The following is a 25,527-nucleotide window of genomic DNA, read 5'->3' as shown; positions in this document are numbered from 1 at the left end:
CACCATGATGAGGTGGGATTTATACTAGGAATGCAAAGGTGGTTCAACTTTAGGAAAACCATTCACATAATTGACCATATCAACAGTCTAACAAACAAAAATCGCATGATTATCTCAATAGATGCTGAAAAAGCCTTTGACAAAATACAGCATCCATTCCTATTGAAAACACTGAAAAGTATAGGAATAGAAGGACCTTTCCTAAAAATAATAAACAGTATATACCTAAAACCATCAACAAACATCATATGCAATGGGGATAAATTAGAAGCCTTCCCAATAAGATCAGGAGTAAAACAAGGATGCCCATTATCACCTCTATTATTCAACATAGTACTAGAAACACTAGCAGTTGCAATTACAGAAGAAAAAGAAATAGAAGGTATCAAAATAGGCAAGGAGGAGACTAACTTATCACTCTTTGCAGATGATATGATGGTCTACTTAAAAAATCCTCGGGAATCAACTAAGAAGCTTGTAGAAATAATCAACAACTTTAGCAAAGTTTGCAGGATACAAAATAAATGCACCTAAATCATCAGCATTTCTATACATTTCCAACACACTAGTGCAGCAAGAAGTAGAAAGAGAAACACCATTTAAAATCACCCTAGACAATATAAAATACTTAGGAATCTATCTACCAAAACAAACACAGGAATTATATGAAAACAACTACAAAACACTTTCCAAACAAATAAAACTGGATCTAAACAATTGGAAAGCCATTGATTGCTCATGAGTTGGATGAGCTAACATAATAAAAATGACAATTCTACCCAAATTAATTTACCTATTTAGCGCCATACCTATTAAACTACCAAAAAACTTCTTTACTGAATTAGAAAAAAACTATAACAAATTTCATTTGGAATAACAAAAGATCAAGAATTTCAAGGGAAATAATGAAAAAAAATGTGAAGGAAGGGGGCCTAGCAGTACCAGATATTAAACTATACTATAAAGCAGCAGTCATCAAAACAATATGGTACTGGCTAAGAGACAGAGACTAGGATCAATGGAATAGACTAGGGGCAAATGACATCAGGAAGACAGTGTATGATAAACCCAAAGAGCCCAACTTTTGGGACATGAATCCACTATTTCACAAAAACTGCTTGGAAATTTGGAAAACAATATGGGAGAGATTAGGTCTAGATCAACATCTCACACCCTACACCAAGATAAATTCAGAATGGGTGAACGACTTGAATATAAAGAGGGAAATTATAAGCAAGTTAAGTGAACACAGAATAGTTTACTTGTCAGATCTCTGGGAAAGGAAAGACTTTAAAACCAAGCAAGAGTTAGAGAAAATTACAAAATGTAAATTAAATGGTTTTGATTATATTAAACTAAAAAGTTTTTGTACAAACAAAAACAATGTAGTCAAAATCAGAATGGAAACAACATATTGGGAAAAAATCTTTATAATGAAAAACTCTGACAGGGGTTTAATTACTCAAATATACAAGGAGTTAAAGCAATTGTATAAGAAATCAAGCCATTCCCCAATTGATAAATGGGCAAGAGACATGTATAGGCAATTTTCAGGTAAAGAAATCAAAAGTATCAATAAGCACATGAGAAAGTGTTCCAAATCTCTAATAATTAGAGAAATGCAAATCAAAACAACTCTGAGTTATCACCTCATACCTAGCAGATTGGCTAAAATTAAAGAAGGGGAGAGTAATGAATGTTGGAGGAGATGTGGCAAAACTGGGACATTAATGCATTGCTGATGGACCTGTGAACTGATCCAGCCATTCTGGCTGGCAATTTGGAATCATGCTCAAAGGGCTATAAAGGAATGCCTGCCCTTTGATCCAGCCATACCATTGCTGGGTTTGTACCCCAAAGAGATCATAGATAAACAGACTTGGACGAAAATATTTATAGCTGCGCTTTTTGTGATGGCAACAAATTGGAAAAGGAGGGTATGTCCTTCAATTGGGGAATGGCTGAACAAACTGTGGTATATGTGGGTGATGGAATGTGTGCTAAAAGGAATAATAAACTGGAGGAGTTCCAGGCGAACTGGAGAGACCTCCAGGAACTGATGTAGAGCGAAAGGAGCAGAGCCAGAAGAACATTGTACACAGAGACTGATATACTATGGTAAAATTGAATGTAATGGACCTCTGTACCAGCAGCAATACAGTGACCCAGGACAATTCTGAGGGATTTATGGTAAAGATGCTACCCACATTCAGAGGAAGGACTGCAGGAGAGGAAACATATAAGAAAAACAACTGCTTGAACGCATGGGTCGGGGTGGACATGATTGAGGGTGTGGACTCGAAGCTACCACACCAATGCAACTACCAACAATTTGGAAATAGGTCTTGATCAAGGACACATGACAAAACTAGTGGAAATGTGTATTGGCCATGGGTGGGGGGAGTGTGGGGGGCGAAGGGGAAAGTAGGAGCATGAATCATGTAACCATGTTAAAAATGAATATTAATAAATGTTTTAAAAAAACCTCAACTTTCATCTTGAAGGCAAAAAAAAACATAATAGTCAGTAGTTTAATGAATATAAAGGGAATTGATTTGTAAAGAGAGTTGCTTGTTCATTCATAGGATTGTCTTTGAAAGAGAGAGGAGGAAACAGTGACAGAATAACTAGTTCATTTGGACTCAATGTATCTGGACTCAAAATTTGACTCTGCCACTTAAATATTTTTGCTACTAATCATTTGATTAGTTTCTTCATCTCTAAAGATGAAATTGATTACATGGACTCTAAGGTTCCTTTCTGTTACCAATCTTTGATCTCATAGCTGTCAACATTCAGAATTCTTGACAGATAAGAAATTATCTATATCAAAATAAGTACTTCATTGATCTCACAGCTTCTTTTCTTCATTCTTATTTCCTTCCCTCACTGTCTTGTCCCACTTGAAATACATTTGTGATTACTTTGCATAATAGAGGTAATTCCACAGCAGCATGGGCTTTGTTCCAATGTGGAATGAGAATTCCCTTCTCTCAACCCATTTTCTCCCAATGATCTTATGATAGTTCACTGTCCTGGAGTTCTAGGCCTGGGCCTCTTTGGTTTTCTATTTCTTCCATTGAGTATTGGTATTCTCTGTACATTTTCTCTTGGTAAACCATTATGAAATATGAGTTTAATGGTCTCTTTTCAGGTAATTAACAATATACTTTATTATCACATAATCAACAGCCTGTTAAATATTTCAAATGAGATGTACCCAAAACATCACAAAATTAACATTTCCCAAAGAAAACTTATTTTTTACCTAAAGATTACATCTTTTCAGAATGTGTCTATTATTATTTAGAGAAAATGAAATAAAGTAAGAAAAAGGAAATACAAAATAAAGGAGAATAAATGAAAAAACAAGTAGGAAAAGAAGGAAGGAAGAAAAGAGGGAAGAAGGGAAAGAAGAAAAGAGAGGAAAGAAAAAAGGAAGAAAGACATTTGTCTTTATTAATTCTTTTCATTTAGAAAGGTACCTATGTGTGTATATATGAATGTATATATACATATGTATCATATATGTATACATATAATACATATATATAAATTTCTGGTAAACTAGAGTAAAACTACTCTTTAGCTTTATGATTTACTTTACCCTCCCTTCCTACAAGACCTTTGGTTTTTATTTTATCTTAGCAAGATAAAAAAATATACAACTGCTCTGATGATATATAGCTATGATGCATCATCAGCCAGCTGTTAGTGCGATAAACTATAATATTAGTATAATATATCATCTAGAGTGCTGTCGCTATAAAAACACATTATATAATCCATCAGCCACAACCACCAAACATGGTTACTTTCAATAATGTTTAAGGGATATTTTCTGCTGCCCTTTCATCAAAAAGTATTGAAGGGTTGGGCAGGCAGCTTAGGTTTTTTTATTTTAATATTTTAGAAGATAGGTGTTTTCAAAGGTGTGGATACTCCCTCAATCAAATCAGAATTTAATCCTCCCAAGAATTGCCATGGCAAGGAATGGCATAATTTGTCACCAACATTCTTGCAAATTGACTTTTCACAGATAACTAGATTGATCCTCAGGTGACAGATTCAGAATTTATCAATGCGTCTAGAGTATATAGTGGTTTTGTTTTTAAATTATCTTTAAAAATGTACCTCTGAAATTACAAAAAAATGATAATTTCTATTACATGAAATTGAAAAGCTTTGCAAAAACAAAATTAATATATCTACATTATGAATAGGAAACAAAATTTCTCAGATAAATATTTTGTATAAGTGATATTAATAAGACATTAGTGGGTGGTATATAGATGTACACATGTATATGTGTTTATCTGCTTATAAATACATAGAAATATGTATATCTATATTTTGTATATTATATATATACCCATATATGCACACATATTCATTCTCTAATAGATAAGTTGTCAAAGGAGATCAAAATTTTCAAAACTATAAACTATTAACAACTCTATGGAAGATCAAATCAAATCACTAATAGTAAAAGAATTACAAACAAAATAACTCAATAGTGTCACTTCATAGTTCGTAAACTGGAAAAGATGGCATAATTTGAGAATAGAACTTATTAAAGAATTGGAGAAAAGTATATATAATAATCTATAATTTTAGAACTGTGATTTATTATAGCCATTCAGGAAGCTGATTTTTTAAATTTGGTTCTTTCCATGTCCTAATTCTTTGACTCAGACATCCCTGTCTTAGACATTCATATACCCCAAGGATGTCATTGATGAAAAGAAAGGCTCAATGTTATATTAAAAGTCTTATTAACAGCACCTTGATAGTATAAAAGAACTGGAAACAAAAAAGATGTTATCAGTCAATCACTAAAACAAATTGTAGAACATAAATGTAATAGAATATCATTATACTCTGAGACAACCAGTATTATAATTACAAAAAAAGTATAAAAAGATTTGCATAAAGTGCAACAAAAAACAAGCAGAGAAATGAATGAATGGCTAAAATTATATAATGATAAAAACAAGCATAAAATCATCAAAACTAACTCAGAAATTTAAAAAAAGTTTGGCTTCAAATAAGGAAGAGGAGACGCCATCTTTCACTACTCCTTGGGAGATATCAAAAGGTTCATAGGTGTTGGATATTGAATGTAAATTTAGATTTTCTTATGTAATGAATGGCTTTGCTGATCAATTGTATATTTTACATATATTCCTCTTTTTTCTTTAAAAATAGTTGCTTTTAAGAGATTGCTGATAGGAGTAGGAGGGATATGGGGAAAAAGTAAGCAATTAATAAAATCTATTTAATATACACATATACCCATACACATAGTCCTATACTCCCTACTTTCTATTTCAAACAGGCTAACACCTAATCTTTCTTGGTATATATTACTTTTTTGATCATGAGGTTCTCACTACTTTAAATTGCTTCCCTATACATGAATGTATTCCCCTCTCCTTTCATAATTTATCTAAAGAATGAATTCTTCAAGTCATTTTTCCTTCAGAGATATTTCTTCAATCATAGTGAATGAATTCACTTAGTAGAATTTGTCCTGGAAGGTGGATATATTTTTCCCATTAAATTTCAATTCATTTTTAGTTTCAGATTCACTTCTTCCCTTCTACATTTCTCCCACTGAAAAGGCAAAAAATACAAAACTCTTTAAATTACAAAAACAAGTAAAACAAATTTCTCCATTAGCAATTTTCAAAAAGTAGGGGAACAAAGAAATGTGAACTTTAATGCTCACTATGAATCAGTAAGTTCTTTATATAAAAAGAAGGATAGTATATATGGATAGATACAGATATATAGATATGTATACAAACATATGTGAATAAATAAATATATGTATGTATTTATGTATATATGTATAGAAATAAGTTAGGGATAGTCTGATTTCTAGGGTTAGTTGAAGGAAGGAAATTTTGAGAGAAGCCCTGGGAAGGGATTCTAGTCAGAAAGGAATTGTTTGTCTACAACTGGAAATAACTGAACTTCATTTCCTTCTTGGATTTTGACCAAGCTATAGGAAGGTATTGACTCTGCCTACAATTCCCATCAAGCTGAAGGAGGAGTTTTGTAGTTTTGTTCTAAGAGATTCTCCCTGGACAGTTGAGATTTTCATGGAGGAAATCTTTGACATCCAGGTAGAGGGTTTGCTTAGAAGAAACTAATTTTCCTGAGACCAGTCTTCATTTGGCAGTGATTCGTTTAGCAGAATTTTACCAGCTAAGAAAATTCAAAACTTTCCACCTATAACTTTGAATTACTTAGTACAGAAGCCAAACCCAGAGTTTTTTTTCCTTTTCCTTCCTTATTAATTATTACTATTAAGTTAGATTAAGTCAGATAGTATTTTGGGGGTTGTCTTAGATAGCACAGGGAGATAAGCAAGGCCTATAGAAGAAAATGAAGGCTCTCTTTTCCAAAGAGACTTAGACAGTTGAGTGGAGTTAGTTTGGATAGATTTAGCGTCACACCTACCAGTTCCTTTTATTCCTTTTTGTAAAATAAATTTCATTTTTCATAAATAAAGGATTTGTGCTTTCCTGGCCCTGGGGAGTTCCTAGGTGGGTTGTAACACTTAATATCCCTCTAGGTCTCTTTCCCAATGCATATGTTTGCTAGTAGATAGTACTTTTAACATATTAATAACTTGCTGAAGATTTAAATTCAATAGCAATATACTGAATTGAATCAGACCACTCATTATGACTTGAAAGCATCCCTGGCAATTCTACCATGCTAGAAAGGTGTTCAGTATAATTCCAGCAACAGATAATGTCTGTTTTTAATTGGATCAACCAGCCTAACTAATGAAATATAAAGAGGATTACCATAAGAAAGTAGACCATTTGGCAATATATCACTTGTCTATGACATAAAAAAGATAAATATAAAATGAATGTCAATTCTGTATTGGGATCATTCTTTTATATAGTAAGAGAAGCAATGTTGTGAAATAAAAGGTTAATTTTCTGAAAATCACATTGTTTCTAGAGCATTTATAATTTTTAATTCCATCTTTAGTATTATAGATGTACTTCTTCATGGAGAGGGTGACTGAGTAGATCCATGAATGGAAGAACTGTCAATTTTTCCAATGTCATTAAAAAAAATGAAAAGAACAAAAGAAATTGTGACCAGATCAAATATACATTAACTGTTCTCTCTAGAGAAGCAAATAAAATAGTTGTTTAGCTTTTGTGGATATATGTCCAAAGATGATAAGAAATATCATTTGAGACCAGTGGTTATATTACACTGGTTACAATATTACAGTGCATGCATGTATGTGTGTACGTGTGTGAGAGAGAGAGAATAAAGAAATGCTGTGAATAACTAATTAATTTCACCCTTTCTATTAGGTTTAGTTCCTTTCCTGCTGCATACAAACATTCTCAAAGTTTTAAAACATTTAAATAAAATTTGGGGGGTATCAACTGAGAAGAAAAAGGAGGAGTCACAATCATGATATCTGACAAAGCCAAAGTAAAAAATAAATCTGATTAAAAGAGATAGGGAAGGTAATTACATCCTGATAAAAGGCAGTAGAGAAAATGAGGAAATAGCAGTACTCAACATGTATGCATCAAATGGTATAGCATCCAAATTTTTAAAGGAAAAACTATTGGAGCTTAAAGAGGAAATAGATAGTAAAACTATTCTAGTGAGAAACTGGAAACTTCCTCTATCAGATCTAGATTAATCAAACCAAAAACTAAATAAGAAAGACACAAGACATGTGAATGAAATCTTAGAAAAATTAAAGTTAAAAGATATATGAAGAAAAATAAATAGTGGAAAAAAGGAAGACATCTTTTCAGCAGCACATGGTACATTCACAAAGATTAACTATGTAATAGGGCATTAAAACATTGCAATAAAATACAAAAAAGCAGAAATAATAAATGCAAACTTTTCAGATCATAATGCAATAAAAATAATAATTAGTTAGGGTACATGGAGAGGCAAATCAAAAATTAATTGGAAATTAAATAATATGATTCTCCAAAATTGGTTGATTAAAGAACAAATCATAGAAAATATTAATAATATTGTTGAAGATAATGACAATGATGAGATATCACATCAAAATCTATGGCATGTAGCCAAAGCAGTACTCGGGAAAATTTATATCCCTGAATGCATATATCAACAAATCAGAGAGGAAAGAGGTCAATGAATTGGGCATGCAAATTAAAAAATTAGAAAGAGAACAAATTAAAAAACTCCAGATAGGGGCAGCTGGGTAGCTCAGTGGAGTGAAAGTCACGCCTAGAGACAGGAGGTCCTAGGTTCAAACCCGGCCTCAGCCACTTCCCAGCTGTGTGACCCTGGGCAAGTCACTTGACCCCCATTGCCCACCCTTATCACTCTTTCACCTATGAGACAATATACCGAAGTACAAGGGTTTATTAAAAAAAATTTTAAAAAAACCCAGATAAACACTAAATTGGAAATCCTAAAGGAGAAATTAATAAAATTGAAAGTAGAAGGATTATTGAATTAATAAATAAGACTAGGAGCTGATACTTTGAAAAAACAAATAAAATAAATTGGTTAATCTAATAACAAAAAGGAAAAACAAAAATCAAATTAACAGTATCAAAGATGAAAAGGCCAACTTCACTACTACTGAAGAAAAATTTAAAACAATTATTAAGAACTATTTTGCCCAATTATATGGCAACAAATATAGCAATCTAAGTGATATGGATGAATATTTACAAAAATTTTGATTGCTTAGATTAACAAAAGAGGAAATAGAATATTTAAATAATCCCATGTCAGAAATAGAAATCATCAAGCCATCAAATAACTCATTAAGAAAAAATCCCCAGGGCCAGATGAATTCACAAATGAATATTATCAGACATTTAAAAAACAACTAATCCCAGTACTACACAAACTATTTAACAAAATAAGCAAAGAAGGAGTTTTACCAAATTCCTCTTATGGCACACATACAATACTGATTCCAAAGCCAGGCAGACAAAAACACAGAAAGAAAACTACAGACATATCTCCTTAATGAACATAGATGCAATAATCTTAAATAGAATACTAGCAAGAAGACTCCAGCAAGTGATCACAAGATTATTCACTCTGATTGGGTGATATTTATAGCAGGAATGCAAGAATGGTTTATTATAAGGAAAACCATCCACATAACTAACCTTATCAACAACCAAACCAACAGAAATCAAATGATTATCTCAATAGATACAGGAAAAGCCTTTGACAAAATACAATACTCATTCCTATTGAAATCACTAGAAAATATAGTAGTAGAAGGGTCTTTCCTAAAAATAATAAATATTTATTTAAAACCATCAGCAAGCATCATCTACAATATGGATAAATTAGAAGCCTTCCCGATAAGTTCAGGAGTGAAGCAAGGATTCCCATTTTCACCTCTTTATTTAACATTGTACTAGAAATACTAGCAGTCGCAATTAGAGAAGAAAAAGCAATTGAAGGTATTAAAATAGGCAATGAGGAGACTAAGCTATCACTCTTTGCAGATGATATCATGGTCTACTTAATGAATCCTAGAGAATTAACCAAAAAGCTAGTGGAAATAATCAACAACTTTAGCAAAGTTGCAGGATACAAAATAAACCTACATAAATCATCAGCATTTCTATAAATTTCCAACACAACTCAGCAGCAAGAGTTAGAAAGAAAATTTCATTTAAAATCACCCAAGACAATATAAAGTATTTAGGAATTGATCTACCAAGACAAATACAGGAATTATATGAACACAACCACTAAACACTTTCCATACAATTAAAACTAGTTCTAAATAATTGGAAAAACATTAATTGCTCATGGGTAGGATGAGCTAATACAATAAGAATGACAATTCTACACAGAATAATTTATTTATTTAGTGCCAATATCTATCAAAATAAAAAAAAAACCTTTTTTTATTCAATTAGAAAAAAACTATAACAAAGTTCAATTTGAAGAACAAAATATCAAGAATACAAAGGGAAATAATAAAAAAAAAAGTGTGAAGGATCGGGGCCTAGCAGTACAGAATTTTAAACTGCACTATAACGCAGTGATCATCAAAACAATGTGGTACTGGCTAAGAGACAAAAGGGAGGATGATCAGTGGAGTAAAATTTTTGGGAGGTAAATGTCCTCAACAACATAGTATATGTATATGAAAATATGTACCCAAAGATCCCAGTTTTGGGGACAAGAATCCACCATTTGACAAAAATTTCTGGGAAAATTGGAAAACAGTGTGGGAGAGATTAGGCTTAGATCAACATTTCATACCCTACACCAAGATAAATTCAGAATGAGTAAATGGCTTAAATATAAAGAAGGAAACTATTAGTAAATTAAGTGAACATGGAATAGTATCTATGTCAGATCTATGGAAAAGGGAAAATTTTAAGGCCAAGGAAGAGACAGAAAATATCACAAAATATAAAATAAATAATTTTTATTATATTAAATTTAAAAAGATTTGTACAAACAAAAATAATGTTACCAAAACTAGAAGGGAAGTAACAAATTGGGAAAAATATTTATAACAAAAACCTCTGAAAAAGGTCTAATTACTCAAATTTATAAAGAACTAAATCAATTGTACAGAAAATTCAAACCATTCCCCAACAGATAAATGGGTAAGGGACATGAATAGGTAATTTTCACATAAACAAATCAAAACTATCAATAAGCACTTGAAAAAACATTCTAAATCTCTCATCATTAGAGAAATACAAGTCAAAACAACTGTGAGGTACCATCTCACACCTAGCAGATTGGCTAATATGAAAGCAAAGGAAATTAATAAATGTTACAGGGGATGTGGTAAAATTGAGACAATAATCCACCTCTGTTGGAGTTGTGAATTGATCCAATCCCCTGGAAGACAATTTGGAATTATGCTCAAAGGGCTTCATATGGCTTCTTGCCCTTTACCTAGCTATACCACTGCCGGTCTTGTACCCCAAAAAGATAATAAGAAAAAAATTGTATATAAATTTATACCCATGCTCTTTGTGGTGGCAAAAAAATTGGAAAATGAGGGAATGCCCTTCGATTGGGGAATGACTGAACAACTTGTGATATCATTTGGTGATGGAATACTATTGTGCTAAAAGGAATAATGAACTGGAGGAATTCCATGTGAATTGGAGCAACCTCCAGGAATTGATGCAGAGTGAAAGGAGCAGAGCCAGAAGAACACTGTACACAGAGACCAATACACTGTGGTAAAATAGAATGTAATGGACTTTCGTACCAGCAGCAGTGCAATGACACAGGACAGTTCTGAGATATTTATGGTAAAGAATGCTACTCACATTCAGAGAAAGAACTACAGGAGTGGAAACACAGAAGAAAAGCAGTTGCTTGAACACATGGGTTGAGGCAGATATGATTGGGGATGTAGACCCAAAAAGACCAAACCAATGTAACTATCAATAATATGTAAATAAGTCTTGACTGAGCACACATGTTAAAACCAGTCGAAATGCAAGTTAGCTACAGGGAGGGGGGATTTGACGGGGTAAAGGATAAAGTAAAAATATGACTTATGTAACCATGGAAAATTTTTCTTAAAATAAAAAATTTTAAAAATTAAAAAAAAAAGACAGAAGTTTTTCTCATTCCTTGATCAATGTCTCTCTGGGCTCTACTTTAATTAATCATATTTTTGTCTCCTACCCTTTATTTGCCATTGTTCTTAACATATTTTTAATAAGGTTGTTCTCTCATTCTCTTGACATTAGGTAATTTCATTCTGATTGCTACTGTCTCTGAAGAAATATCAAATCTTCATAATTGTTTTCTATGTCAAATCTCAGCTAATTTGGATAAGCATCCTTTAAAAAAACTAAGTAGTTAAGTTTTTACTCTACACATAGTGAAAACTGCCACCAACAAAAAACATTTACTGTAAACAAATACATAAAAAAGATTATGTACAAAACCACAAACTCCACATTGTTTACAATTTGTATAATGATATGTAAATTATGTGTCCTAATATACACATTTTTTTGTTGTTTTTGAGGCCCTTTGGATCTGTATTCTTTTCTCTCTAGATTTAGTCGCAGTTATTTCTTAACATAATCATTGTATATATTATTCTTATTTTCTTTTCATCTCTTGACACATTTCCCTTTTTTCCTTATATTTCCTATAGCTATCATCTTGAATAATATAAGACAATACATTTCAATAAAATATGACAATCTATTCAGCTATTTCACTCATTCATTGCACTTGTATTATTTTAAGTTATTCTGTCATAACATACAGTTTTTATGAATATTTTCATATATACAGCTTTTTATCATCTCAATAATATCCTTAGGGCCTAATACTAGAAATGAGATATCTAAGTCAATAAGCATTAGCAGCTTTATATCTTTTTATTTTTAAACCCTTTCCTTCTGTCTCAGAGTCAATACTGTGTATTGGCTCCAAGGCAGAAGAGTGGTAAGTGACTTGCCCAGGGTAACACAGGTAGGAAGTGTGTGAGGCCAGATTTGAAACTAGGACCTCCCATCTCTAGACCTGGCTCTCAATCCACTGAGCTACCCAGCTGCCCCCAACTTTACATCTTTTAATGTATATTTCTGTAATGTTTTCTAAAATGTTAAAGGAGTTTTCTTAATCTCTCCCTTTGTCTCTTTAAGAGATAGGAGAGGGGAATTTCTAGGTGGAGCAGAGCTTATAGGGGTCTGCTGTGTGCCAGAGCTGAAGATTCTGTTACTAAGGAAATGAGGGGAGAGTTAAGGATGGAATCAGTTGGCAGTTAGATCTTTTGCCTCTGGATCTCTTAAGAGCAGGGGGTGTGTCTCTTAGTCAAGGGCTACTGGCAGTTTGACTTCTGACAGTTGGGATTGCAAAATGGATTTAAGGAATTTGTGGGTGATGAATGCCTATTTATTAGTGTAAGATAGGTAGTTAGTGAATAAATTTTAGATAAAGTAGGTTAGATAGACCTGGTCTGGCCAGGCAAGAAGAACTTGTCCTCAGACAACAGTTAGAAGTAGGGTTTAGAAATTTTAGTTAGTATTGGGAATTTAGGCATAGTCATAGGGTATTAGAATAATAATCTCTCTTTCCTCCTTTCTATTTTCTATCTGTACTTCTTCTCAAATTAAACTATTTTACCAACTGCTTTCCTCACTTTTGTCAAACTCCTACCATTTAACCCTTACAAAAATAATAATAATATTATTTATACATGTATACATTTATATGTAAAATTCTCTATCAATGTAATATTAGGCCTGTTTCTCTATGACTTTATCAGCATTTAATTTGATCACTTTAGTCAGTTTGGTTCTTATTTAACATATATTACCAGTACCATATTTTGTTATATTAATCTTTATGCAGCAGACACTATCTATTTCTAGGACCATACTCTTTCCAAAATAAGTCCTTCCAGCTTGTTCATATCCAACATAACTTTTGTTCCAGTGCCAGAAACTCTTATGTATTCAGGATCACTTCTGTTTTATGATAAAAGTTAAAGTAAGACTTTTGGAATATTTATGCTCTCGAAGTCAGTCTTGTCCCACCAGAAATTATGTTTGTATTATGCATTTGCTTAGGCTTAGATCTACTGCTAGTTTCATTCAGGTGTGTGGAGGCTCTTCAGATATCTATCTTATTTAATTCATCTAAGGTTCTATTCATTTCTTTGAATTATTTGTTGTTTATTTTTTGCTTAGATTTATTTATTTCTTAGAGGGGGAAATTAAAGTCCATCACTACTATCATTTTGTTAACTATTTTCCTGTATATCTTTCTTAATTTTTCCTTTAAAAATCTGAATGTTAAAACATTTATTTCATATAGGTTCAATATTGATAATGATAATGCTTCATTGTGCATAGTAACCCTTCCCTCCAACAATATAATATTGTTACCATGATACTCCCTTCCACGTTTATTTATTTTATCCCCAACTCTTTCAGCAATGATAACTGCTACCTCTGCCTTCTCTGGAGCAGCTGAAGCATAGTATATTCTGCTTCAGCCCCTCATTTTCACTCTTGTCTCTTATTTTCAGTGTGTTTCTTATAAACAACACATTATCTATGAGGTACTTCCTGGTTTTTAACCCTGTCTGTTATTCATTTTCTTCTATTGTGTGAATTCATCCCATTACATTCAATATCATAGTTGCTAGTTGTGCATATCCTTCTACTTCATTCCTCTTCATGGTTTCTCCCCCTCTTTTTGCCAGACTCCTCTTCAGATGGTCATTCCATCCAGGTTCCTCCTGGTCTATTACACTACTATTTTGATTCATTCCATTCCATTTCCTCAACTTTGAATCTTCCATCCATACTTGCTCATTTCAAAATACTCAGGCAATGATCTTATTCCTGAGGGACAGAAATGACATTTTCCCATACAAGAATCGGGCTATTTGCCTTTTTGAGTTGTTTGTAATTATAATTTCCTTTTTTAAAACTATATTTCTCCTAGATCAAATTTTCTGATGAGTTCTGTTTTTTTCTCCAGGAATAACTGAGATTCCTTTAGTTTGTTAAATATCCATTTTTCCCCACGTTATAATTATGTTCATCTTTGTGGGAAATGTTATTTTTGGTGGTAAGAACAGTTCCTTTGCTCTTTGTAATGCTGTGGCTAATGTACTTTGTTCTTTTAGTGTTACAGATGTTAAGTCTTGTGTTATTCTAACTATAGCTCTACATTATTTAAATTATACATATATAGGAATAACATAGGAAGATTTCCCAATTAGGTATGGATTTGACTAGATCACAGATTTTTAATGCTGACTAAATTTTCTAAAAACATGAAAAATATTTCAAAATAATGATTTTTCTTTGTAATTCATTTTATCTTGATTTCTATCTTCAGTTGTTAAAAACATTATCTTGAAAAGTTTAAAAAGACTGGCATAATGGTCCACAATACAAAAAAAATGTTAAAGAAGTTCTGGATTAAACACTATCAATTACATGTAGAAAGTATTTTTGACAACTTCCCTAAACCTTTGTGATTTAGATTCTCTTTCTCTGTCCTTCATCCCCCAGCCCTACCCGTGGGGTAAAATTTTGATATAGGTTATATCACTGTTTTCATGCAATACTTTTTTTCTTATCTTTCATCTCATTACAGAAGATATATATCATACATACAATAAAATACTCATGAAGAAAGTAAAGTGAAAGATGGTTTGTTTTGATATCCAACCAGACTCCAACCATTCTTTATTTGGATGTAACATTTCTTGGGGTTACATTGGAAATTTTCATTGCTGATAATAGTTTAGTCCTTTATAATTGTTCATCCTATAATATTTCAGTTACTGTATATACTGCTCACCTGGTTCTGCTCACTTCACTTTGCATCAATTCATATAAGTCAAAGTTTTTCTGAGCTCAATCTCTTCATCATTTCATATAGCATAATAGTCTTCCATTATAACCATCTACCACGATGTATTCAGACATTCCTCAATCGATGAATAACTGTTCAGTTTCCACATCTTTTCCACTACAAAAAGAAGTGATGAAAATATATTTGTTCAATAAGCCTTTTCCCCTTATCTCTAATCTCTTTGGGATATGCACCTAGCAGTGGTATTGCTGCATCAGAGTATATGTAGTTTTATAGTCCTTTGGGTGTGATTCTTTATTGATCTCCAGAATGTTAGAATCAGTTCATATTTCCATCAACAGCATATTGGTGTCCCAATTTTCTAACATCCCCTCCAACATTTATGATTTTTCTTTTTGGACATATTAGCCAATATAATTAGTGTGATAATATATCAGAGTTGTTTTAATTCACAATTCTCTAATCAGTAATGATTTGGAGCATTTTTCATATGATTATAGATAATTTTAGTGACTTTCTATGAGAATTGCCTATTCATATTCTTTGATCATTAATCAATTAGAGAATATTTTGTGTTCTTATAAATATAGGACTCAGTTATTTATATAGTTGAGAAAAAAGTTTTTGTTGTTTTCCTACTAGTGTTGGTTGCTTTGATTTTATACAAAAATTTTAATTTAATGTAATAAAATTATATATTTAATTTTTAATGCTTTCTATGTCATGTTTGATAATAAATTCTTCCCTTTTTCATAAGTCTAACTGGTTAATGTTTTGGTGTTGCCCTAATTTATTTGCGATATCACACTTCATTTTTAGATGAAATATTCATTTTGACTTTATCTTCTTATATTGTGTGAGATACTGGTCATTGCCTGGTTTTTGACATATTGTTTTCTACTATTCCCAGCATTATTTATCAAATAGTGAGTTTTTATCCAGTTTGGAGTTTAGGGTTTATCAAATACTAGATTACTATGGTCATTAACAACAGTATATTAATAATCAAACCTATTCCACTGATCAAATACTCTATTTCTTAGCCAGTATAAGATTATTTTGATGATCAGTGACTTACAGTATAGTTTGAGTTGTGTTATAGCTAGGCATCAAGCCTTTATTTTGTTTTTTCATTAATTCCCTTGATACCTTTTACTTTTTTTATCCAGATGAATTTTGTTGTTACTTTTTATAGGAAAAAAAATTTGGATAGTTTGATTGACATGGTACTAAATAGGTAAATTAATTTTAATAGGATCATCATCTTTATCATATTGGCTCAGTCTATATATGAGCAATTATGTTTTTTTCTAATTAATCTCTTATTTGTGTGAAGCATTTTGCAATTGGTTTCATATAGCTGTTATGTTTATTTGGGTAGGCATGTCTCCAGGTATTTTATACTATCTTCAGTTATTTTAAGTGGAATTTACTCTTCTTTCTATAGTTGATGAACTTTGTTGGTAAATATAAATCCTTATGATTTTTGTGTCCTACAACTTTGTTAATGTTATTAACTTCTATTAGTTTTTTGCTCTCTAGGATTCGCTAGGTTTATCATCATATCAACTGCAAAGAATGATAATTTTGTTTCCTCATTGCCTATCCTAATTCCTTCAATTTCTTTTCCTACTCTTATTGGCATACTTAGATGTTTTAGTAAAATATTAAATAGAAGTGGTGATAATAGGCATCTTTGCTTCAGTCCTGACCTTCGTGGAAAATGTTCTAATTTAACATCATTAATGATAGTGCTTTCTAATGGCTTTAGATTTTATTACTTTAAGGAAAGCTTCTTTTGTTTCAATGTTTTCTAATGTTATTATAAAGAATGGGTCCTGTATTGTGTCAAAAGATTTTTTTTCTGCTACTACTAGGGTAATAATATGGTTTTATCAGTTTTGTTATTGATGTGGCCAATTATGCTGATAGTTTTCCTACTATTGAAGTTTCCCTGCAATCTTGATAAAAAACCCACCTGGTGGTGGTATATGATACTTGTGATATATTGGGGTAATCTCCTGGCCAATATTTTATTTAAAATTTTACATTAGTATTCATTAGGGAGAATTAAAGTTCTATTTATCTCCTTAACTTTTTTCTAATTTATTTTTGGTTGTATTTATCTATTCTGAAAGGGGAAGTTTTAGTTCTCCAACTTGTAAAGTTTAACTGTCTATTTCCTCCTGTAACTCATGTAACTACTTAGAAATTTGAATGCTATGCTATTTGGTTTAGTTAGTATTGATTTTTTTTTCATTGTCTATGGTGCCTTATATGAAGTGGCAATATCCTTCCCCACCTCTTTTGAATGGATTAGTTTTTATTTTTGCTTTGTCTGAGATCATGATTGCTATCCCTGCTTTTCTTTCTTCCTTTCTTTTTGTTTCTCTTTTTCTTTCTTCCTTCCTTCCTTTCTTTCTTTTTTCTCTTTCTTTCTTTCTTTCTTTCTTTCTTTCTTTCTTTCTTTCTTTCTCTCTTTCTTTCACTTAAGCACAATAGATTCTGATTTAGACCCTTACTTTTACTCTGTGTATATGACTTCTTTGAATGTGCTTCTTGGAGACTTGTTGGATTTGTTTTTTAATCCACTCTGTTATACTCTTCTGTTTTGTGGGTGAGTTCATCCCATTCATATCATAGTTATTATTAATTGTATGTTGTTTACCTCCATCTTATCCTCCCCCATTAATCCTCTTTCCCTCCTTTCAGCCTTTCCTTTCTCACAAATATTTTGCTTATAACAGCTGTCTTTTCTAATTTGCTCTCCTTTGTGTCTATCTCCCAATTTTCTTATCTCAATTATCACCTGCCAAAGTATGAAGGTACTTAATTCAACCTTATTGATACCTTAAATTATCACTTTTCTATTTTACCTTTTTGTGTTTTACTTGAGTGTCAAATTTGCTCATCAAATTTTTAAAGAAGATTCATTGTCACTTTCTACCAATTAAAAATATTTAATATGTGATCATTTATGTTTTGTTATAGAAATATCTATGTTAAGAGGAAATCTAGTTCTGCCCATCCTATTGTCTCTCTCAGTTCATCTCTACCTTGAGGGATGATATTTTTATAGTGGATACTTTGTTCCTTCAATATTTATGATATGTTCTGTTATTGCAACTATCACATCAATCTTTGACTAATGTGGCAAATATTACCATGTCATCAAAGAATCATATAATGCTATTAATATAACAGTTTCTTTCATTAGCCAAGAAAAAATATAAATAGGAGAAACTTACTCTTTAAATTTTCACATTAACCTATTTAGTGTTTCAAATGCAATTCTGAATTTTGGCTTTCCCATTTAATTTTGACACTTATTTTCATTTTTTCTTTCTTTATTTTAATTTCCATGCAACAAATGAATTTCATTCTGTCTTAAATATTTAGGTCTAAGAGATTGCTTACTATGTGTGTCTTGTGGGAGAAAAGGGCTTACTTTTGGAGACTACATAACAATCAACTTAATTATTTTTTGATTTCTGAATATAATCATGGTTAAATTTTTTTGTAATTCTTCAAGTAATATTAATGAATGATGAGCAGGGTTACATAAATTTACAAGACCAAATATGAATATGAATCTGGTAATATTGAATATGTGTTCAAACCTAATCTATATAGTTTCTCTATGAGGTCATACATTAATAGTCAGAGCACTCAAACTATGCAAGTAACACAAGGCAATGTGTGCCTGAGTAAGTCTGACCACAGATGATCAGTCCAGAGTTTTGGAATGAGGATTCTATTTTTTACTCAATTATTTTTGGATTGATTCTCTGCAGATTTGTTAAGAAGCATGCACAGCAAACAATTAATTTGATCATGTTTACTTACAATGAACATACAAATATTATATATGAGGAAGTAAGTAAGATTGGTTGATAAACAAAAACTTTTATTGCATTGTAGTTTAGGCCAATAGTAGATTTTAAATTGACCTGGAGAAAATATATTTTAAAATATGTTAATAATAACTTTTGTTTTTACCTCATCATCATTTCTACATATATCACCTTAATAATGAAGACTATTCCCTCTTTTGACAGAATCATTAAATTAAAATTAAAATCATTAAATAAAGATGAAATTAATTGATTACTACTTATAATTTATTAAATTAATTATATATTATTATTTAAAATGTCATTGGTAGTTTAGCTATATTGTATTTAGATTTTAGGAAATCATTTAACAAAGCCTCTCACAATATTCTTGTAGATAAGTTAGAGATGTGGTAGTGTCTTCAACAAAAGGATAGGACTTTGAAGATGAGCTTGTACTGGGAGTTGAGGGAGAAGTTGATTATATTTCACAAACATTTATTAAACACCTAATATACATAGGGCAATTATTTTTTTACATACTGTGAATGTAAAATATAACCTGTCCCCAAGGAATTGGAATTTGCCTGGGACAAGGATAATTTGTATAATAAATAAATCTTTACAAGGTAATTTGATGTAGCTGATAATAATAATGGGGATAATGAAAAACATTATGAAGATAGTAGAAGGTGCACTGATCCTTATATAAAAAGTAAGAAATAATCTCTGTCTATTGGCAAATACTTGTAATCACTGAAAGTGAGGAGGCTAAGACTACTACATTGCTTAAGCTTTGAACTTAATCCAGCATTAGTATGCTGCCCATAGAGAAATACATTAGTTCAGTTAGGGAAAATAGACAGTCAAAGCATCCATTACTATTAGTAGTGGTATTAAGCCTATATGGAGTAACTATAACTTTCAGTTCTAGTGAGAAAGAGGAAGTTAGTCTTTTTTTTTTCCTTTAAAGAAAAAAGATAAAGAAATGCATCAAAAATAAAGACGAGTCGAAGATAGATTTTAAAAGATTAAAAAGCGAAAGCAAAAAGGCTGCTAATAACTCAGTGGATAGAGACCTAGAGATGGGAGGTCCTGGGTTCAAAATTGACCTCAGAAACTTCCTAGCTGTGACCTGGGAAAACATTTTTTATATATTTCATACCTTCAAGTAATAAATCACAAGGAATTGTTTCAACTATTTGATATCCATTAGAATAATTCAATATTCTTTGAAGTATTCTGTTTTCTTTTCTTGAGGAAAGAATGACCATATATCTACCATGCTTTAACCACACCAGTTACACTATTTGAATAGGTTAACTTTAAAAAATAATAATAATGTTATAACTTTAAACCATGCAATTTCACATTCTTATATTGCATAGTCTATTTTATTCTCCTTTGCTGACTCCAAAGGGGATAACATATTTTCTTTGTCCTCTCCTCAGTGAAAATGGGATAAAACCCAATTCCTTCTTTTCCTATATTGGGATTATAAGAGACTATATTACAATTTAAGATTTAGACAATAACGTTGTTGAATTTTTATGCAATTCCACTGTTTGAATAAATAATTTCTTGATCTACTCTAGTGAAGCACAATAATGGACAAAGCTCAAACTCTGAATAGCCTGTCTGCTTATTGCATATCCTTAATGATTCCATTCTTCAAATTCTAAGGTCCCATTTCTTCACTGATACAAGGTACCTTTAACATTATCACTAATGTCTCCTAATGGCTTGAAAGCATAGTAATCTTTACATTTGAGTGTGGGTTCTGTTAAGTTGATACATACTCAGGCTAAATCCTCTTTATCACTGCTCTTCAGAGTTCTAACTATAATAACTAGGCCAACAATAATGATGTTTTAACAGTCCATTTGGGGACACCCAGCTATATAACTCTCCCACTACCTTACATAGACAACAGGACTACTAAAATTTTGATCTCAGGCCCTACATTTTTTCAGAGTTGAACATATATATATATATATATATATATATATATAACATTAAATGACAAATAGAACTGAGTAACATGAAACAAATAGAATCCAATAACCCCATATCATCAGTAAGAAGTATATATTTTCTCATGACTAGTGTAATGCAAGGTGGCTAACAGAAACTTTTTGCTTCTGTAATTTCTAACAGTCACAAAAGTCAGTTAAACATTTTAGAATCTTCAGAAAGTCAGTTAGAACTTAAAGCTATAAATAGAGGTAAAGTTCCAGCTGATGGGGCTTTTTGGCCTTCTGGCTTTCACTGTGGCTGGAGGCTTTTGCTTTGGCTTAACCTGTTGGCTTTGGCCTAACTACTTCGACCTTGGCCTGTGCTTATTTTGTTTTGAGGAAATTTAAACCTATTTCATTTCTGTGGACCTCTCCCTGATCTCCCATCTCCATCCTTCCCCTTCCCTGATTTTCCTTTGGGTCCTGGTGGAAGGGAGGGCTTGGTGATTAGACATTGTGGGTTTAGTTTCTATAGGCTAGTAGAGTATCCTCAAATAAGTTATCCCTAGATTTGATAAAGACTTTAATTAAAAGGCAGTCAAATCTTCCCGACTGGAAGAGCTGGGCTCTCTCTGTCTAAACCTCTCTGCGACCCATCCCCCACCCTCACCCCTCTCCCTAGCAGCAGTTAGAAAATCCTGAACCTCCTCCCCTTCTGACAGACCCTGGTATTAATAAATCCCCTTGTTACCTATTCAAACCCTCTGGTGAATCATTGTGTCGAAAATTAAGACAAGGGCTCAAGGGGAAGGTATCATTTTTCTTTTATTTCTTGAAAGAACTGGGGGCATCCATCTTGGCAGGAAGTACCTACCTCAAGACTTCCTCCAGCCATCAGTTTGACTGCAGGGAGGGGCCCTCTTGACTCCTCCTTCAAGAGACTTTAGAAACTAACAAGAGAAACCCTCCAGCCAAATCTAAACATTTCTTACTGGCCCTCATTTCCTCCCTGTATCCACTGTCTCAAGCCTCTGGGAATAAACCTGTTTGAGCTGCCCTCTCCTACATACTCCATTTCCTTTATCTCCTATATTCCTTCCCATACCTTCATATCCTCCTCCAATCACCTTATAGTCACCTAATATCCCCTTTATCCTTCCTCACACCCAAATTGTGATTCATTTGATCCTACTCAGATCATTTATCTATTTTTTGATAACACTAGAAAGCTCTATTAATTTCCAGATTTTGACTTCATCCTTTTTCTGACACATTCATTTTTCTCTCATTTGATAATTATCATCTCTTCTGTATTCTGCATTTTCATGGCATATAATCAAGTATTTTAAATATGGATTGGTTCAATGTGTGCCTATGACCTACACAAGTTACTATAACATATTTGTTGATCAACAAATAAACTTTATGTGTAGAAATACTTAACATAAGTGGCACAACTTAGTGTACAATGAAATTGGCCTCAGATCTGGGAAAATATGTGTTCAAGTTTTGCATCTGACCTTTCCTGGCTATCTAATTCTAGGCAAATCACTCGGTTTGTCAAGTAAGTGATTCTCTGAGGGTAAAAATTGTAGGGAAAGTGCTGGTTTCCATTATTAGGAGTTTCCTTACTTCACCTCAATCCTTTTATTTATAGAATCTCAAGCCTATATATATGCATATATATGTTTTGTGAAGTTTTAAGCTTCCATATGTGTGTAGATAGTTACATAATAATGATTAATAGATATATAAACATTTATATGTGCATATGCATGTATGTATGTTTCTATGTAATATATCAACTATAAGTATAGAGGATTTATATCTTGGATTATCTCATTTGAGCATCACAAAAGCCATGTAATTAGGTACAAGTAACATTAATCTATATTATGGATGATTAAATAGAGACTTAAAGAGTTTGAGTCACTTCTCTGAGGTCATCCATCTGTGATATCAGTATACATATTATTTACATAATTTAAGGGATATGGTCTATCAGTTTTCTGTTCTAAACTTTACACCTGAAGCTTGCATTACACCTCTAAAGAGATGTATAAGGGACAGATAGGTAGCACAGTGAATGGAGCAGTAGACTCAGAACCCGGAGGACCTAGGTTCAAATCTTGCCTCATTCACTTTCTAGATATATGATCCTAGGGAAGTCACTGAACTCCAATTGCCTAGCTCTTGCTGCTTTTCTCTCTTAGAACTGAAAGTAATTGGCACTAAGAAGATAAGGGTTGAGAAAGGGGGGAAGATTTATAACACTTGGTAAAGATAAGGGTGTTGTAAATATATATATATATGTGTGTGTGTGTATACATATATACATACATATATATATATATATAGTTCATGCACATCAATATATATGTACATACATATATGTATATCAGTTTATTTTATTCTCTCTGTTTCTAGATGACTCCCCTAGAGCTTTCCTTGTTCTATCTTTAATAATTGTCTGTGTTGCATTGGGGTATGCTTGGAATTTATTTGTTTTAAATGCTTTCAACATCATAGGTATAAAAGCCCAGCACAAGTTTTCCTTCTGATCCACATATTGCTATTTCAGTGATTCTGTAATAAACCATGTCAGATTCATTTTCACAAGGCCATAAACATTGAGAGTTTAATAGCATTCAGAGCAACCAGTCTTGCAGTGTTGAGTTGTTTTATTGTTTTTTCCTTTCTTTTTCTTTTTCTTATGAGTATATCAGAAAAGACTGAATCTGAATAGGTCTTATAATCAACATGTTAGCTCTTCAAAAAGATTTGAGTTTCTGTTTACATATTCTTGATGCTTTACTTGTCATTTCAAATTCTGCATGTTAACACACTGGAGCTGCTATTATTTTCTGGACATGATTATTTCGTCTCTCTTTCCTCTCTGCTTCTAGACACATAGACAGACATTAGATAGATAGATAGATAGATAGATAGATAGATAGATAGATAGATAGNAGACATTAGATAGATAGATAGATAGATAGATAGATAGATAGATAGATAGATAGATAGATAGATAGACAGAGATAGATTTCCCTACCTATACATGTATATCTAAATAGTTATCTGTATGTTTTTTCATTAAAATATTTAGTTCATATCTCTAGGTATTGACAGTCCTAGACAGATGATTCTGGAGATGAAATTCAACTTTCCAAGGTTCTCTTTTATCATTCATAAAAAGAAGATATCAGTACCTCTTTTATCTGCCCTACAGGGCAATTGTGAAGATTAAATGAGAGATCCTCTGGTATTAAATACAAACTACTGTTCAGCATTAAAAGCCCATTATTATCTGTGCTCAACCTTTCATACCCTTAAGCACTCTGTATTCAAGCCAAATTGGCTTATTTGTCACTCCTCATAAACAATGTATAGTCTCATGATTGAGTCTTTGCAAAATCCATGACCCATGCTAATGTTCTCCCTCCTATACTATAGCATTTGGAATCTCTAGTTCTGTTCTAGGATCAAAGGCTTAAATGTATCCTCTTAATGAAAAGATTTCATACTTTTAATGGTTAGTACCTCACCCCACAAATAACAAGTTTTCCTTGATTCATGCATATGGTGTCTGTACTTTTTTTTTGTAAATATTGTATCTTCTCAATATAATAATATAAGGTTCTTGAGACAGGGATTGTTTTTATTTTTATCTCTATGTTGCCAGCATAGTAGAAACTTAGACACATAGTAAAAGCTTAATAAATTTTTGAATGAAGTCAAAGAATAATCATAACTAATATTTAAATGTTTTAGTATATATAAAGTTGGCATATATATGTACATGTATGTATGTAATTTATATTTATGTAGCATTTTAAGGTTTTCAAATTACTTTAAAATTAACCTCATTTGATCTTCTGTGACAAATATATGATCCTACTATGTATGTGTGTATACACATGTGTACATATTTGTATTGCTTTCTTAAAGTGCAGCAAACAATAACCAAGCTCTGATTTGTAATATTTTCTAATTTACAGGGAATAATTGCTCAAACTGAAATCCTCACAATCAGTTGTCAGGATCTGGGAATTGCTAGCACTGAATTAAGGGTAATTAGGAAGGGAATCTCAGGCTAGCAGTTTCAGACTGAATAATGGACCCTAAAGTAAAAGAAAGCAAAGTAAAAGAAAATCCCCTTCAAGTGGGGCGAAGTCCAAGCCAAGTGAATCTTTAGCACAATAGGCAGCATGCCAGTCTCATTAGCTGAAGGTCCTGTGTTCAGTCCTCCAAAGGAGGATGTGATACAGTAGGAGAGGCTTCTGGAGACAAGAAGAATCACTTGGCTTGGACTTGGCCCCACCTGATGGGGATTGTCATTTACCTTAGGGTCCATTATTCAGTCTGAAACTGCTAGCCTGAGGGATCCT

Source organism: Gracilinanus agilis, chromosome 1 (assembly GCF_016433145.1).
Source record: "Gracilinanus agilis isolate LMUSP501 chromosome 1, AgileGrace, whole genome shotgun sequence".
In the NCBI taxonomy this organism is placed as follows: Eukaryota; Metazoa; Chordata; class Mammalia; order Didelphimorphia; family Didelphidae; genus Gracilinanus; species Gracilinanus agilis.
The sequence above is the reverse complement of the archived record's forward strand: the minus strand, read 5'-3'. Positions refer to the sequence as shown.